The 13,465-nt window shown below is 44.8% G+C and overlaps 1 protein-coding gene across 8 annotated transcripts in view; it reads right to left on the minus strand.

The window, feature by feature from the left end:
* LOC6619216 (heterogeneous nuclear ribonucleoprotein R) overlaps positions 1-13,465 on the minus strand; it is a 54,083-nt gene that overhangs the window by 21,131 nt on the left and 19,487 nt on the right. Inside the window, exon 1 of one of the 8 annotated variants that reach the window (XM_032723729.1) lies at positions 8,670-10,590. The exons of 6 other annotated variants lie outside the window; for them this stretch is intronic. The gene's annotated coding sequence lies outside the window, so the exon portion shown is untranslated. Of the gene's footprint in view, positions 1-5,915; positions 6,532-8,669; positions 10,591-13,465 lie in introns of those variants that run through there. One more of the 8 variants, XM_032723730.1, reaches the window with a different exon arrangement.

Genomic DNA, 13,465 nt, shown 5'->3' on the forward strand with positions numbered 1-13,465 from the left:
ATTGCAGTGAAATATCGATAAAATGGGATCCTTATACGCAGTGTTGCCATGCTCGTGCTTCTATGGCATATTGGAAGTGCATACTGAAAAAAAAAACAGGATGACTGGCCACATTCCACAGCCAATTTAAGTCTTCATTCTTGGGTACCCCGAACACAAAGCTATTCAGGTGACTGCTCCTGGCCTAAACCCGCTTTCAATTTGCAACACTTGCCGGACTATGTGTTTGCTTTTTTTTTCCAGCCCGAGTCATCATTTTTTATGCATGTTTGTTATGGCAACAGGGTAGTCGCCGCTTGTTTGCCACGGCGGTGGCAACTCTGTCCCATGCATTTACTCGTACAGAAAAAATATAAGCACGGCTAAAATGGGGAAAAAACAAAGAAACGTTTGCATGTTAAAGAACATTCCTTTTTGCATGCTCGTTTTGTTTGCCAGAGCCGCTTGGCAACTACCTCAATAAATTTGATGTTGATGCCGGCGATATGCGCAAACATACACATGCATATCCTGGCATATCCTGCCCCTTGCACTTGTGTCGGTTAGCTACACCCTCAGCTGGATAAAAAAAAAAAAAAAAAAAAAAAAAAACAGAAAAAGTCACCCTCTAGCCGCTCGCAGGGGTGGTTCGCCCCGGATTCCACCACTCCCCCGCCATCCCGGACTCGGATTCGGATTCGGCTTCCTTTGCCAAGAGATAATGCCTGGTGTAAGGTTAGTAAATCAGCGATATGACAAATCGTCGCAAACGCAGGCGGAGCACTTAATGCGGCGCTCTTTCAATGGGAGACAAAGGAGAATCAAAAATTGCTGATAAAGCCAAATAAATCGTTTTGCCACATTTGTTCGTCACTCGCGTCCGTCTGCCAGACAATACGTCGCCACCGGCAGCAGAGTCTGGTCTAGAATTACAAGATCCCCCCAATGGCAAATTGGCAACTCCGCCCCTGTGTCTGTCAACCGAAGCCAGACTGACTGTAGACGGCAGAAACTACGAGTATCTTTCGGATGGTGGCGGCTGGCTATAGTCCGGGGTTGTTCGCCTTGGTATCGAGGAAGTGTTAAAGTTTGTGCTTTCGCAATTTGAATTTCAAGAAGCCCTAGCCATTTAAATGTTATTGCCATGGACAACGGCGACAACAATGGGGCTCTCCTCTATAGCACAACCTTGCTGGGGGTTATTGATTTTCAGACCCCTTCGGGCCCAGCTGAGCCACAACTACAACTCCGCCGGCCAGGCCAGTTAAGCCGATTTAAGGCACAAAAATAACTCCAGACTGGCCGGAGTGAAAAGTGCAGACAGTGCAGCAGACCTGAATGAAGGCCCCCAAACGGAAGTGTGGCAAATGCCTTCTTGTAATTTATAGCCCCACAAGGGGGTTGATGGGATGGGGTATTAGAAGGCGGCCAGTTGGCCGCAATAAGTTGCACAATTTATGGCATTGCGACAACGAACAAATTCCCTGCAAAGTGCAGGCGAACCAAGCAAATTAGATGGAAGCGCCTCACAGGCGGCAGAAAACGGTGAAGATTGGAGGGAAGAAAGGATGGCTTTTCGGCCTTAGGAGAATATTAAATGAATGAAAATTGTTGTAATTTATGGAGGGCTACAGAAGAAGTTTAATGAAATATTTGAAGGGCCTCCATTTAAAGTGCAATCCGAAGGAAAATTTAATTGCTGCCTACTTTTCGGCACTGGTGTAAACAGGGATGTCGGCCTGCTTTTAGGCGCTGGAAAAAGAGATTTATACTTTTAATTACATATTTCCATCTATTTTCAATCATATCTATTTAAATGCATTGCCAAAAACATTCAAATTTAATACAAAAGGAATATCGTAAATTTTCTGCAATGAAATTCCTATTCTATCGTTATGATGCGTGTCTTTATTAAAGGTTATGTATAGGTTGTCCCTATTTAAGGTTTTTCCCCTGCTTTTATTTACCTCCATCAGATTATTTTTGTTTTTCCATGTCTTATCAACATTTAAACAAATGTAGTCACGTGGCCGGGCTGCAGAGAACAGCATATTCTTTAGCAGCCGATGCCAAAATCAAAGATAACATGGCAATAAGTTGCAAGTCGGGTTTATTTGAGTAAACACAGAAACAAGTTCGTGGCAGTTCAGTGGGGTTTTGTTGCCAAGAAACCAATCAGGCGGGTTGGTCGTTGCAATATCTGCCAAAAAAGCTCTTTTTGGCCACGTCACTTGGGTCCCACAGCCACGGCCATAAACTGTGCAGCCCCGGGGCCGGGGAAATGTTTTCAATATTTGATGCTCACATTTTGTGGCCGCAAAAGTGCAGGGACGCTCTGCCGGCCGCATCAACAAATGAAAATGGCGCCCAACATCCAACCACTTCCCGTGACCCCAGAAAGCCATCCCATTCGAGGAGGTCAGTCACGTGTTGGCCAGGCCAAAATTTTGGGGTCCTGCCGAATTCACTGCATTGCGGCAGCGACAACAACGGACAGACGGACAAACGAACGGACGGACAGTACGGACAGTATGTACAAACAGTTGCTCAGACTGAGGCATTGTGTCTATCCGTGTCCGTGGATATTTGCGCTGTGCAACTGCCAAAAATAAGGAGTGAAAAAACAAGGTAAGACGTGCCTGCAACAGTACATAAAGCCGCCGGCTCATGGAAGGAAGTGGGCTGGGGCTGGCCGAGTTGGAGAAATAGGAGGCACGCGACAAGCACAAAATGAAAATTACACAAAAGTTTGCCAGAGAAGAAAATGGCATGCTTTTTTATGGCTGCCAAAGATGCCCCCAGGAGTCGATGTCGGAGCTAGAGTTGTGGAAAGAGGAAAGCCAACTTTAGTAGTTGCAGAAAAAAAGCACACACAAATAAAGTCAGTTTTGGGGATTGAAATTCGGGATACCCTGGTTTTGTAACAAAGTTCGTCGACAATAGATTCTACAGATGTTGATGACCCATTGCGTGGTATGCTCCGTGTAAGCCACTATTTTAAGGCAAATACAAATACAAATTGCCATCCCTTAGAAGTTTTCGCAAATGTTGTAAACTCTCGCCGCTGTCTGTCGACAGGCTCCCGCTTTCATTAATTACACAAAAGTTATGAGCAATCTATCCAATCCTTTTTCAAACAAATAGTTAAAATATATATTTGCATGTTTTTCGACTAAATTTATAACATCCTCCAGCGAGCAAAAACGTGCACAAAAAGTCAGAGGCAAGTACACATGCCATACGGGCCAGTCGTAAACCGAAAAGCGCTTTTGTGTGCTCTACGCGACCCCCATACCAAACCATACCAACCCAAACGAACCCATACTAACCCAAACAGATCCGACAAAACCACCCAACCGAGGCAATCCGACACCAAACCCCAGCCCAATGCGAGTAGGACAAGAGCTAAGCTGAGATAGCCGGGCACGAGATCCACTGGGTTCCCCATAGTTTGGCGAATTAGAAAAGTGCCGGCTGCAGGCGCCGCTCAATTGCATTGGATTCTAGGGGGAATAGTGGGGCCAACGTATGTACATACGTATGTATATCCACGATAGAATGGGGAGCGGCGTATCTTGCATTTTTATTTTAGCGTATTTTATTATTTGCGAAATTAGGCTGCTCCAAGTACCGCCCGCCGTGGTGCCTGCCTATTGTATGGCATGGTGTGGTGTGGCCTGGTGGCAAGGAGTGGGTGGTACATCCTGGCAGATAGCTCCGGATGGCACGGGCACCCGCTGATTGCAGTGCGGCTACAGAGACATCGGCATTCAAAGTGGCCTGAATAAATTGGGTGCAGCGGAAGGCAACTATTTAGAAGAAACTGCAGAACTGGGAACATGCGGTCTTTGATACAAAAACATAATTCATTTAACTAAAAGGAAGCTTTAACTCTTATGGATACTGCGTTGCGCTAAGCCAAATTATAAGTGAATGTTTTGATCACGAATTGTCTAAGAGTCTTGAGTTTCAATTGAATCTGCAAATGCACTTTAGGTTAAGAAGGTAGTTTGTAATCACCGCAGAGAGGCTTATTAATACATATTTTCAATTTGAATAATTAATGAGCAGAACGAGGAGAGGGGGTATTTTCGCAAAACAACTACATTCCCCAGTGATGGGGTAAGAAAAGGGACATGAAAGAGAAAATTACTTAACGCGGCTCCCAAGTTGAATGCAAAAGCCAAAACGTGTTTGCCGGCAACCCCTGTGGAGAGACCCCCAAAGGCCCCCACCCAGAATGGAAGGCCCCTGGCCGCCGGCCATGTTCTTGCCGAGAGCCAAGAGTCATGCATCATGCAACACCCAAACGAAGTGAGAGCCGCTTTTGGGCTCTACAAAGGCGAGCGAGGAGAAAACATGGCAAAGCGCCAAATTATGCGCACATGGGTGGGGTGAATGGGGAGGAGGTTGCATGGGGGCATGGGGATAATGCAAGGGGGTTTGTTGAGGACGCGACAGACAAACAGAAGAAGATACTGCAAATAATTGCTCGCTCTCCGATTCTCACTGCCTCTCCTTACGCGCATTCTTTGGAGAGCGCATTCGTTGCACTCAAAGCTTTTGGGCCAATGCAGGCGAGCTTTCGGCCTCTTCAATCCACCCAGCCATCCCCCACATCTTCCCCCCTTTTATGCACGCCGGCCGGTTTTCGAAATTGCATGTGTGTTATGTGGACTTAGTTTGTGTTGCAAGTATGTGTGAGTGTGGACGCCATTGGCTTGACACGTGGCCGAAAGATTTGGAGCCCAGGAGCAAGAGCATGCTGCGCCAAATCAGGATGCAGTGGCCAAAGGAAGGCAACACTCGAAAACGTTCCACAAAACAGAGTGAAAATCTCAGTTTAAGAGGCGCTACAAACCGGTTTGCCACAAACACACACACAGATACAAAACTAACACAGGGGCGATTCAACTTTGGCTGGACTTTTCTTTATTTTAAGTTCACTTATTAATGATTTAAGCGGCGTCGGCGGCGAAGACCAGATATTGGAGCTGAACGAAGGGCTACAAGGGAAAGGGAAAGAGGGAAGACAAGAAGAAGGAGACGCAGAAGAAGGGAGGCACAGCGAGCGATGCAAAAGGCAAAAATCAAAATGGTGGCCAAAGCAGAATTGGGGGACTGCGAGGGAGTGGAGGGAAGGGGTGCCAACGAGGTAGACGACGGCGTTTTAATGCGATTGTGACGATGTTAAATGCACTCACACACACACACATATTGGTGTGCAAGCGTCGCGAAAAGGAAAAAAAAACCAAGCTGCATGCCTCTCTCCGCTGAGAGTGTGTATGTGTGTCTGTGTTGGGGGCGCTTCCATTGTGGGGCCTCTGCGTTTCTTTGTGTGCGTGCAGCTGCAGTGTTGAGAAACGGTAAGAAACGTGGGCGTTGTTGTTGTCGACGTCCGTTTCAGCTTTTTTATTATTTAATATCAGGGGAAATCACCTGAACGCACATACATTTCATTTAAATTCATTTCGGCCGGTTCATTTCGTTTCACTTCACGCCATGCGTCAGCTGTTTGGCGTTTTAATTTTATACCCCATACGCAGTGTATACATATAGACGTTTCTAATTTTTGCACATTATTGCAAACACGCACACACTAACACCTATGCATGTGTTGGGCACTTGGGGCTGCAGTGCAAGAAAAGAGCGAGGAGGAGAGCGAGACGAGGGCGAAGTGGAAAAATAATATAAAATAAAATGCCGTCGCTTTTTGTTCCTACATCGGAACGTACTGACACACACACAGAGGCACTCGAAATCACTCTCACACACAGGCACTTGATACGATATTGTTGTCTGCTGCTCGCTCACTTTTTACATTTTATATTTAGTACATATAGCACACGGTGCCAATATGTGTGTGCGTGTGTGTGTGTGTAGCCACTAATTGCAAATTGCAGTTCGCAAATGTATCGCCAAGATACTGAAATTACCTTTTTTGTGTTTTGTTGTATTTGGCTTGCACTAAGAAATTCACAATATTACTTCGTTGCGTTCAATTTGAACTATCGGTATTTATTTTGTTTAGTTATTATAACTCTGCTCGGCGTTGCACAATTTGTTGCTAGATTTCTGGCATTTTCTAAATAGAATATTTGTATTTTATTTAAGATCGTAGCGTATATGAGATCACAATTGGCCGCCCGCCGTTCCGTCGTTACGTTTCCGTTTCGATTCGCATGTCGCGCGCGCTCTCAGCCAGCATATTTCATTTTTTGCTTTATTTGTTAATATAACTATGGGAATTTATGGTCCTTGCGTTATTTTCGTTTTCGTTTGACTTTTGGCAAGCACACTTCGCATCCGAACTGCAGTTGGCGTTGGTTATTTTTGGTTAGCTGGTATGTCCAATTTTGCGTGTGGCAGCCGCGTTGTAATAATGGCGGACGGCAACGTCTACGTCACCGGTTCTCGGTTCGCCAACGTCTGAGAATCGAACTGAGAATCGAGAACTCAGAATCGGCAGCAGCAGCAGAAACAGAATCAGAAGCAGAGGCTGTGGCCGCTCCGCTCGCAATTCTGGTCTTCACTTCGTCACTTGCGTCGCACAACAAAAGCCACAAACCAAACCAAACAACTACAACTCGGGGAGTCGCAGTCGCACTCGCAGTCGCAGTCGCACTCGCAGTCGCAGCCACGAAAAAGCTGCAGCGACAAAAGTGCACGCACACCACCGCGAGCGGAGAGCCCACGGAGCGTCACTCTCACACATACGTTTGTATCTCAGGGCAGGCAGGCAAAAAGTTTCGCAAAAAACGCAAGCGAGAGAAAGAGCGGAGGGAGAGAGCCATAGCTTGTTAAGCAGCAGAATTTGCACAACAAAGCGAAAAGCGAAAAAACATGCTCTCCCAATGACACACACAAACAAACAGATTGCTCTCTCGCTCTCTCTCTGGCTCTCTTTTGCTGGGCCTGTGAAAGATCGCGAAAAAAACTCGAGAATCGAATCTTGTCGCGTGTGGAAACCAATTCTTCATCTTCTTCAACATCGAACTCCGTCAGATTATAAACAGTAAAGCAAAAACCAGACAAACAAAAGTGAAAATTCCTTATAAATAGGCTAAAAGAATATCAGCAAGTTTTCTTCGGACTATATAGGCAATTTCTTCTACACGAAAAGAAAAGTTTGCAATATCTTATGACACATAAAAATCAAAATAAAATTTTATAAAATATAAAACATGGGAACTTTAGTAAGCAATTAACGGACAAACTCTAAGAAAATTGTTGAGCAGTGGTGGTATTTGAACTTGGTCTTACCAGAACTGATAATAAAAGCAACATAGGCTGTCCAAGCATTAACATTCTTTTTTCCTGTGCAACGTACATTTCGAATTCACTGTCGACGTTCCACAATGCGTTCCACACACAAGCACAGCCACACAAATACAAATGCGAGCATGAGAAGCTTCTATGCAAAAAAGAACTCTGATGAACATTCCTTCAAAGGGGTTAAATGAGCGAAAACAACAAAAAGAACGAATGCCCAAGGGCTGAGTGAAAAAACGTAGATGCTGTCTGTAAATTTTTATACAACTTTGGCATGAGGGCAAATCGTCAGTCGAATCGTTAACTAAAATAAACGCACACAGTTGCACCGGCCAGTCAGTTTGCAAACACACAGATACGATTTATAGATGCCGATGCACACGCACGGGTACAGATACAGATACGGATACGAATACACCCACACAGATGCAGCTAAGAGTTGACTGGACAGTAGTGTGTTTTGGGGGGTTAGGGTTTTCCAGGGGGGTTCTCTTCGGGTGGAACAGGAACCCAACGCCCACGCTTTCCGGCTTTTTGGTCATGAACTTGTGGGTTTCGCTCGTCTGCCGGTCCCCCAAAACAACAACTGCACCACCCGATGCACCACCCACTTTCCGACCGACGGACCACCAACAAGGTAAGTGGCTCGTCGGCACGTGAACATTCCAATTCAGTAGCAAAGGATTCTATCGCGCGGTTAAAAATAAACAATAATCAGAGGAATTCTTTAAGCACTCAGCAATCGTCTTTAAATCAAAATATGTCCAAATTATTTACTTTGCGGCACAACTTTAGAGGGTCTCTCAAGTTACCGAAAGTTTGGGACTTTGTGATGAAAACGGAGACCCTGGGAAGTTGGCTCTAAAAAACATAAGTGGGTGCCGCTGACTAACAGTAAACCTGCTGGGTAACTTTAGAAGCTGGTGAAACAATTCGAGTGTGCTGGCGAAAAATTCCAGTAGAGTGTGAGAATGCTTGCGACCAATAATCAAAGATAGGAATTCCAGAGCTATCTTTCCTTTACATAGATAATGCAATGTTAATACAAACAGAAATATATAAAATTTGTATCAAAAGAAAACGTTTCAAGAAAACTATTTGATGAAAACTTTAGTACAAATAATTATTTAGAAAATCTCCTCAAAGTAGTAAGTGATGAAATGTAAAATGTTTATGGGGTAAATTAAATTAATTAAATGAAAGAAAGAAATTGCAATAGATAACCGAAGGCAAAGCCCTTCAATAAAAAGTCTTGGTCGGCAACCTTGAGTCACCATCTAAACGCTATATGTGCCTTAACGTCGCCATACTTTGCGAAATTGCAATATATAAACCCAAAGATCCATATCTGTTCTATTTAGCGAAAAGGTGTGCCCGGCAGCTGTACTGGCGATTTAAAATCTGAGTTGGTGACTTACTCGAGCGAATTGTTGCTGCAACTTCCGAGTGGAGAGTATCTCAGGCGCTGTGTATCCAAGTGAGTGGGGTGCGCTGTTGCAGCTGGTGATGATGATGACGATGATGATGTATCCAATGGGTGCTGTAGATATTTAATCCGAAAATGTGCTAAGCTATATTTATGCGAATTAATGCGAATGTGTGTTTTCAGCTTGGGTTTCAGTTACGTTTTTGCACTATTCAAGAACTTCACTGGAGATTAGTTATACATAGATTCACTTGACCGCACTTATCGACTACAATGGGTGTTTGTTGCAAATTAATTGCCACTTTCGCGCTTTTCCGACACGTTGCGTTGCGATCCGAAGAATCGAGAGTGGCGGAGATATGGAGATACCGAGATGTGCAGTGTGCAATGTGCGTAGTGCGATGCTCGACGGAGAGTACAGTAGATCACACCGATCCAGTCCGATCCAATCCGATCGTGGCTCTCTCTTTCTGAGCAGGAATGCAGCTCTGCAGTAATTGCAATCAGCGGTGCATTCGCCAGTGAACTGATCGCCTGTTGCTGGGGGCTGTGGCTGCAGATCGTCGATCAGAGCAGCGCGGCACAGGAAGTGCACGAAGGCTCGGAGAACAAGTTACGAGCGCTCGGCTTTCCCGATCGTCGATCGGCCGATGCAGTTGCACTCTCAGTTCTCTTTCCTCAGCTGCGTTTTTGTGTTTTTTCTTGCTGTTTTATTTCGCATGGGGCGTATACCCCGCGTGGAGCTTTGAAGCCTCGATCGGCGATCCAGAGCCGCTGCAAAAGCTTCGGATGCACTTTCCCTGGCTCTGCGGGTTACGTAAAGCTTGCAGGCAGGCTGCCAATCAGGTAGTAGTATCTGGGCTAATTTTGATTAAATTTCCTTTAGCTATTACGAATTTTGGAAAGTCTCGGACGACTGCGTTTCGTGGTTTTTATTGGGGCGATCCAATCGGGTGCAATCCGAAACCGTTCGAAAGGTAAATTGCGAATGTGGGCGAACGCAGTCGCTGATGGCAAAACGTTGATTGCTCTAACTGGTTAATTATATAATTTAAATTGTTTTCAGTTCGCCTCACTTGATGATCATAGTTTGTCACTGAACACTGAGTATGCACTTTTAGTTGTTTGCTCTCTTGTATATATGTATATATTCTAAAACTGTGTTTTTCTTCTTTTCGTTGATTTTTTTTTGTTTTACTTTGTTTTAGGTTGTGTTTGTTTCACTTGTTAGATATTTATAGATTTTGTATTTGATTTTAATGCATTTCCAGACATGTCGCTGCATTTTGCGTACGCTTTACAGTTTGCAACGCGTGGCCATAGATACTTTGTAACCCGATTTAGTACAAGTTTTATGCCGTTTTGACTGCGTTCGTTCGATTCGTTGTTATATTTTAAAATTAGTGGTTAACATTAAAAGCGTAATTGGCTTGAACACTTAACCATAGTAGAGAATATTATCAAAGATTTACCGTCGTTATTAAATGTAGCAAATAAAGAAAAACTTAAACAAAAACTGGCAAATGTTTTGCTTAAACGTTTTAACACTAACAAGTTTTACTCTGCTGACAATTGTGTTGTGTGATTGATTCGATTCTATTGTTTGATTTTCCAAATGTGGTGCTGGCTGGTTCTATTGCAGTTTCTATTTAGTATATGGTATAATCCAGTGTTTTGAAGATATCGTATGCGCGGACTCCGATCCTGAATAGAATTTTGACTAAGAATTGTTGATTTCCAACGATGGTTGCGTTTTTGACTGGGTATTTTATTATTAATTCCGAAAGATGTGTTGTTTATGGTTAGAGATTCCTTAACCGTTTGTGTAAAAAGTTCCAGATTTGTGGTTGCAATATTTTCGCATGGTCGTTTGCGCGTCCGCGATACTTGCGAGTGGAGTGGCGATGCGATACAGATACAGATACCCGGCTGGCTGGGCAGTCAGTCAGTCTCAGAGTCCCGGTTTTCAGAGTCTCAGTCGTTGGCGACAAAAAAGCTTGCAGTCGCAGTCGCAACCGCTCACAGATACAACGCACACATCGACGGAGAGAGAGCGCGAGAGAGCACAAATTGGATTGCCGGCTACGCACACAGGCACATTCTGCGCTTCCTTTTTGTTTTGTTTTTGGCATTCGCAGCGACTGCATTGGTATTGCAACCTCTCTCTGCGGCACACACACACACACACACACACTGAGATACACGTTGGCGTAGCCTGCTTTTTGTAGTTTTTCGCCCCAGCCACAGCTAGCAACCACCCAGCTTTTTGCCGGCTTGTAGTCAAACCTTTGTCGCCCGGAGAGCACCGCTCTCTCTCGATGGTTTTTTGTGGATTTTCTGCCACTCTGAATTGACCCCTCAGTGATTCTGATTCTGATTCAGTTCGAGATTCCGATGCCCGATGCCCAAAGATGCCAACAAAGTAGCGATGCGTTTTGTCGCCAGGCGCTCTCCTATCTCTACCGCATATCTCTGTCTCCCTTTGCCGCGTCGTCCGTCCTGCTTGCGCTCGCTCGAAATGTTTGAGGAACATTTCAATTAACTGCAATTCTTCAGCTCCCATCGCTGCCCGCCGGGCAATCCGTTTTTATGATCCATCCACATCACTGCGCTGCCCGCCGCCCGTCCAAGTTTAATTAACTCGAAGTCACGGACAATGGCCGAGCGACAAGTAAAGCGTATCTAGATGCCCCCGATAAGATCTGTCATGGCTCTATGTGCCCATCTCTCTCGGATTCAGTTACTGATTCGGATGGATTTTCGCCACTCGCTAACTCAATTTGCCAGCCAGCCAGCAGGTGCGATGACCGCACTGGGGGAGTACGCAAAGTCTGATGGGAAAACAATAATATAAGATGCGTTGTAGGATGGGGGGGAGTCTTATAGATGATTCATGGTGCCAGAATATGACAAATTAGCTAACTGCTTCAGAGTTATTCCAAGTTCACAATTATGTGGTTTTTTTCCTCTAAATGAATGAAATCTTCTATTGATCTGATCTGCCAGTACAAATAACAATCTCATATAATATAAAATAAAATTGGGTTCTGGGGCATTACATCTAAAAAAAACTGTACCATCAGTAGGTAACAGTTCAATTTACAGAGGTACGATTGTAGGATCGACGAAATCCTTAGGTGGGTGAAAATCGAAAGCGTCTTCTTTCGCAACCAGGGCAGAAAACGAAAGCCAAACGGAGCGAATGTAGGCAACGAGGCTGAAAGGATAACGCTTACGCTGATGCTGATGCCTCACATTGATCACGCTGACCATCAGAAGAGGAAGAGGCAGCAACAGCAGCAGCAGCAGCATCATCATCAAAAGTCGGAGGCATCATCAAGAACAACAACATTAAGAAAGAAATGTCCGTATCTGCGGCGATAACGCAGTTTTTCGTGCCGATCCTGTTTTCATTCCCACAGTTTTGCGAGGCTTACATCTGACGGGGGACGCAGTAGCCCCGTAGTGGCGGTGGCTCTTTGCCAGCTAGCTGTAGGGGAATATCACGGACGCATGGTCATCATCAAGGCGATCGGATCGGATCGGATCGCAAAGGCTTGGATCGCCTCGGATCGGAGCGCTCTTCTGCCGGCGTCGCTGCGATGGTCTCGAAATAATAAGATGACATCCAACACTTCTTGCGATCCGAGAGGCACAAACACACAGGCGAAGGCACAAAGCTCAAGACCCTACCCCCATGCATGTGTGCCCCGGCGGTTCCCCTATAGCGAGCCCCTCATCCTCATCCAGATCCTCGTCCTCGTACCGCTTCTCCCTCTTCAACCCCCTGCCACGCCAGCCGCAGCAGTCCGCAGTCCGTTCCAAATATTTTTCATATAAAAAATCGTATTTTTTTCCCTCTCGCGCATAATAAAACTTTTTCTGCATGCTTTTCATTTCATTTCCTTCGAGATGCCGGGGTTGCCGAGGGTCGAGCGGTTTTTGGGGGGAGGGCGGCAGACAGCAGCGCACTTGGCCGCCGCACAAAGGAAGATCACGACGCAAGGACTTGTCTGCATTCAAATGGATGTAGGTAGAGGTAGAGGTATAGGTAGAGGTAGAGGTACTCACACTCGCCTAAGGACGCGTCCTCGAATGTACCTGAACCTCTCTCGCAAAAGGATGGACAATGTCCAGGGCCCGAAACTTATTGAGACGCGCTGATAGTTCAGTTTCTCCTCGTTTTTTTTATTTAATATTCCTATTCGCTCTTCCTTCTGGCTCGGCTTTTTATCGCCGGTGGTTGCTCACGTTTTTGCTGCTGAGCTCTTGGATTTGGCGAGCAAAATCAATCTGAATTAAGGAAATCCCTCGAAAGTCTTTAGAATAGGGTATAATTCAGCAGCGCGGGTGCAGGAATTTGTAATTTATTTTAAAACCATTTATTTATCTTAGAGATATAAAAAATAATATCTTTTCTAGCGAATAAATGGTTTTATGCAATATATATGATATTTGGATAACAAGAGCATTGAGATTTGATTTAAATAAAATAAAATAAAGTATATTTGAGTTTTGAATTTAACTGTAAACTGTAAAATCGATTTTCTTGTATAAGTAACGTTCTGTTCCTAGTACCTTAGATATTCAAGTCAAGAAAGTAGTTTCTAGTCACCGTTGCGAAACGTTGTTTACCCAAAATCTTAAATGCCAACCCAGAAACACGGACAGGAAGTGGATGACCAGCCGCTGCGAGGACATCGCAAGAGAAGGACGATGAGCCCAAAAAAAAAAAAAATAGAAAAAACGAGCCATGAACGAAGGAAACTCAATGCGACATTTGCATTT

Source organism: Drosophila sechellia, chromosome 3R (assembly GCF_004382195.2).
Source record: "Drosophila sechellia strain sech25 chromosome 3R, ASM438219v1, whole genome shotgun sequence".
Classification (NCBI taxonomy): Eukaryota; Metazoa; Arthropoda; class Insecta; order Diptera; family Drosophilidae; genus Drosophila; species Drosophila sechellia.